We start from the raw sequence: 5,418 nt of genomic DNA on the forward strand, positions 1-5,418 counted from the left end.
GCCCAGACGTCAGTCCATTTCATTCCCAGAGATGCCTGCAGTAGGCTGAACAGGCAGGGTCTCCAGATCTGTTCACTGCCCCTCTGTTGACGTGGCCAGTGGGGAGGGAGGCCCGCCTACCTCGCTATTGGCATTGTCACTCTGACTGTGTAGTGTAGCTCTCTCTGTGGCCCTTACCACTCTGGTAAGGAGCCACTCTGGAGTGGCTGCAGGAGAGCAGATAATGGGGGAAGTTTCCATCTTCTCTAGGCTGCTTGGACCTCACCCAAGCACAAGTGGCAGAGTAGCGGGGACAGGAGACACCGGCCCGCCCGGGATAAGCAATGCCTGGGAGTTTTCAGGGGAGCCTGCAGGATGGGTCTGCAGGACAGAGAGAGGCAGGGGATTCTGTGGGAAACTGCAAGTAAGCCAGGGCCACAGGGGAGTGGTAAGAAGACACATTTGGATATACAGCCAGAGCTGTTCTCCAGGGCAGAGGGAGGCCTTCAGAGGGTATGAGCTCTGTCCTCAGACGTGAGCAAGCAGAGGATGAAGGGCTTTCTGCCACGGTGCACTGTGGTGTGTCTGTGTTATTGTAAGTCTATCTGCAGGTCTGAGAACCTGTGCTATGAATTCCTAAGTGTCTGTTTGCATCTGTGTGTGTATGAGCACATTCACGATGCTCAAGAGAGACGGCGTGAGATAGATGGCGAGACTGTACATACAGGCAATAAGGGCAGAAAAAATGCACAGCCAGGAAGTTCTTGCTGTGAAACCCTGCTCCCTCCGGCTGCATTTCAAGAAAAAGAAGATGAGATTTCTGCTCAGTCCGGGCTGCTTTGGCTCCACCTCCTTCCCCCGAGCTCCAGAGCGCCTGCACAGGGACGAGAGCCAGAAGGGGTGATGCTGACACCTGGCTGAGGTTTGGGGGAGGTGACAGTCTACCCTGCCTGCGGATTTCCTGGTAGGAGAACCCAGCAGTCCTGAATGTATGTAGAAGGCTGTCTGCTGGGCTTCCCAGGGGCGGTCCCTGACCTCCCCACTTCCCAGGTCCACCCCAGGAGACGCATTCCTCTCTCCTCTGTGGCCTAGGATCTGGGCGGGGAGCATCTTGCTTTCACCTTGTCCCCGGCCTCCCTGGGAGGAGCTGAGAGATCAAATGTCTGCCTCAAATCTCCCACTCCTCCCCCAGCCTGAGCCATTGAGTGCCTCCTATGTACTTCAGCCCAATTGGACACACCTTCCCTGGCATAAAGGACACCCTGGTAACACTGCAGTTCAAATCACTCATGTACTCAGCATATACAGAGCACCTGCTGTGTGCCTATCCCTGTGCTGGGAGCTGGGTGGAAAGCAATACAACACAGGGTGATATGGTATTCAAAAAATGGAGACCTTGGGCCGGGTGCTGTGGCTCACCCTGTAATCCCAGCACTTTGGGAGGCCAAGGTGGGCAGATCACCTGAGGTCAGGAGTTCAAGACCAGCCTCCAACACAGTGAAACCCTGTCTCTACTGGAAATTACAAAAATAGCCGGTCTTGGTGGTGTGTGCCTGTAATCCCAGTGACTCATCTGCTCTGGAGGCTGGAACTCGAGAATCACTTGAACCCGGGAGGTGGAGGTTGCAGTGAGCTATGGGGTTACTGCACTCCAGACTGGGTGACAGAGCAAGACTCTGTCTCAGAAAAAGAAAAAAAAAAAAAAGAATATTTGTGGGCACACAGAAGAGGACCCTTAGCTCAGTCTAGGGAAATCAGAAAGGCCCCTTGGGAAGGAGACTTTTGACCTGACTCTCATGGATCCAGCGTTCACCAGGAAGTCAAAGAGAAGGGTTTACTGGGAGAGGCACAGCTCATAGAAAGCTGCAGGACTGAGCCAGCTCACCAAAGCCCTGAGCCCTGAAAGAGAAAGGGATCTGTCTGGGTGGGGCTTGAGGATGGTGGGCATGGTGCCAGTGGGTGAGGATGAGAAGGGAATCAAGGGCCTTGCACTCAGGCCCAAGGGCCAAGGCTGTGGGGGGCACTGGAAGCTGTTCCCAGTGAGGGAGTGGGGTGATCAGTGTATGTTTTAGTTACCCTCACCTTTGCTGCATGACGGTGCATGAGAAGGAGCTGGGGTAGGAGATCAGAGGAGGCCAGTGTCTGTCACTTCCTGGTAGAGTCGGATGGCATCCATCTGGACTGGGGGAGGGGTGGGGAGCAGGGGTCTGATTGATGAGAGATTTCAGAAAGAAAATCGTTGTGATTTTCAGCACGATGGGCAGGGTCAAGGGTACTTTCGAGTCTCTGGCCAGACAATAAGGTAGATGGAGACCCCCTACACTGTTGAATGGGGTGAGTGTCCGAAAATGGTCCTGAGCTCAGAGTAGTCTAATTTGCTGCCTTTGAGGATCCTTCAGTTTATTCAAGGGAAGATGTAGGGTCTATCTCTGCTGCTGACACAGACTTTCTCTGTGCCTGGGATCTTACACATAAGAAGTCACTTAATTCTTACCCAACTCCATGGGGTAGGTACTATTACTATCCTCATTCACAGATGGAAAACTGAGGCACAGAGGGGTTAAATAACTTGCCCAGGGCCACATAGCTAGTCATGGGCCAACCAAGGGCTGAACCTGGCTGGCCTCAGAATCCATGCTCTTAACCTTGATGGTTGTCATAGGGAGATGGAATGAAGCCATGTCACTAAATGAGATTACACAGAGAGAAGTGGAGAATGGGACCTCAGGGAAATGCTGACCACGAAGAGAAGGGGAAGCTACTGATGGAGCCAGGAGGAGCTAAGGCTGGCTTGCTGTTGACTGAGGGCAAATAACTGCCTCTCTCTGGCCTGCAGTCTCCTCTTCTGCTGACAGGGAATCTTTAGCCAGGTCCAGCCTGCTTCCTGGGTGGCTCAGAGGAGGTAAAGAGGAGAAGGTACTGGGGAGGCTGAGAAGCTGAGCAGTTCTGGGCCCAGCGTGTTGTTGGTGCTCAGATAGCCCATGGTGGGGGAAATGGGAAGGGCTGGGGGGGGTCCCCAAAGCTTCTGTCCAAGTTCTCCCTTCTTGTTCTCTGTTTTTTTTGTTTTGTTTTGTTTTGTTTTTGAGATGAAGTTTTGCTCTGGTTGTCCAGGCTGGAGTGCAATGGCGTGACCTCGGCTCACTGCAACCTCTGCCTCCTGGGTTCAAGTGATTCTCCTGCCTCAGCCTCCCAAGTTGCTGAGTCTATAGGCACCAACCACCACACCTGGCTAATTTTTTGTATTTTTAGTAGAGATGGAGTTTCACCATGTTGGCCAGGCTGGTCTCGAACTCTTGACCTGAGGTGACCCACCCGCCTTGGCCTCCCAAAGTGCTGGGATTACAGGCGTGAGCCACCACACCTGGCAATTCCCCCTTCTCTTAGGCCTAGGTCGAGGTGTTCTTGCAGTTCAGGGGTCTGGTTCCTTAGGAGCCCTCGGGGAAGGGGCCCCTGCTGAGAGGGTCTGGGGGATGGACCCCTTTAGGGCAGGGCACCTCCCTCATCTCTTTCCCACAGGGCTGCTCTGGGCTGGAGCCCTCCACCCCCATCACTCATTCTCCTTTAGCTTCTGGGAAAGCCGATTAAGAGGTGGCCTTCTGCCCGCCCCTCTGACAAGTGTGTCTGAACTTCCAACAAAGGCCCTCAGAGGGTTGCAGACGGAGGGTTCGGCACTGGGAACCTGACACCACTGGCCCAGGATCACCCCGCAGCCTAGGAGGCAACTCTGTGGGGCTGCCCACCCTTCGCAGGCAGGAATGTCGCTCTGAGAGGGGACCGGGTCCCTCAAAAGCCTGGGGGCTGGGCTGGGGCAGCTGGAGAGGTCTTCACCTGGGAGCCCCTCACAATAGGGAAGGCAGCAGGGGCCAGCGCCCAGGAAGGCAGGTGGGAATAGGCATACATGCCCCCATACACTGACAGTCTCTCTCCCACTCTCCCACACAGTCACAGCACACGCGCACACACACCCTCTCACACCCACGGGACACACTGACTTCTCCGCTGTACCACACCATGCCAGGGCGACTGCCTCCTATCTCCCATGCCTGTGCATGCAGCCCCACTCCAAGCCCGCAGACACACAGCCATGCTCTGTTGCCTGATGCTTCACACACCACTCCACCCCCAGACATGCATTCTTCCTGGCTTGCTCACGCTCCAGACAGACCCCGTATGCTCAGTGGCACCAGCTCCCCTCTAAATACGGCCTCCCGAGCCACACTGCTGGCTTGGTGCCTACAGACTTGGCGGCAGCTGCCCTACGCTTGTGGAAGATGCCACCCAAATGTCCACATGAGAGTCAGACACTGGTGCCATGTGAACACCCATGTGCACCAACCCCCACATCCACCCCAAAGGGCTGCCCTGAGACCCCCTCCTCACAGTGTGCTCCCTCCTGCTGCTGCTTCATGGGAGTGTGATCCGTGCAGTCACACAGGGCCCTGGGCTAAGGAGGGCCCGTAACGTTCTGATGTCACCATCTTGAAGTCCTTACTTTTTAAGCAGGGGCCCTGCATTTTCATTTTGCCCTGCGCCCCAGGAAATATATAACTGGTGTCACCCCCACCCCATCTCTTTTTATTTATTTATTTGGGACAGAGTTTTGCTCTTGTTGCCCAGGCTGGAGTGAAATGGCGTGATCTTGGCTCACTGCAACCTCCATCTCCCAGGTTCAAGCAATTCTCCTGCTTCAGACTCCCAAGTAGCTGGGATTACAGGCACCTGCCACCACGCCTGGCTAATTTTTTGTATTTTTAGTAGGGACGGAGTTTCACCATGTTGGCCAGGCTGGTCTCTAACTTCTGACCTCAGGTGATCTGCCTGCTTCGGCCTCCCAAAGTGCTGGGATGTCTTTCGGCTAACTCACTGGCCTTTCTGTGGCTTCAGAATCCCAAGGCCTTCCGAAAGCCCTTGGCTTCTCCCACCTGCCCAAGGACCTCCACTTCCTCTTCCAGCTGAGGTTTCCCTCTCCACCCCATTCCTCACCAGGCCACGGAGTGTGAGGGGCGGAGGAACGACCAAGAGCGTCCTATACTTCTACATGCCTCCTCCGAGTGTCACCTCGGGGCTCAGTATTCTCCTTGGTAAAGTGGAGTGAATGATAAAATGATCATGCCCGCTTCAGGGTTCTTTGTGAGGAATAAAAGATAACATCTGCAAAACACATAGCACAATGTTGGCATTTAGTAAATGCTCAATACTTGCTTGTTTCTGTTTGTCTTTATTTTTATTATTTGAGGTGAAGTCTCACTGTGTTGCCCCAGCTGGCCTCTAGCTCCTGAGCTCAAGTGATCCACCCATCTTGGCCTCCCAAAGCTGGGATCACAGGCATGAGCCGCCACGCCCAGCCAACACTTGCTTGTTATTATTGCTCTTATTACATAATGATAAGTGCTGCTAAACAAAAATAGACTCAGTCCTTGCCTCTATATGTAGTCTAGT

This window comes from Cebus imitator, unplaced genomic scaffold (genome assembly GCF_001604975.1).
Source record: "Cebus imitator isolate Cc_AM_T3 unplaced genomic scaffold, Cebus_imitator-1.0 Scaffold129, whole genome shotgun sequence".
NCBI lineage: Eukaryota > Metazoa > Chordata > Mammalia > Primates > Cebidae > Cebus > Cebus imitator.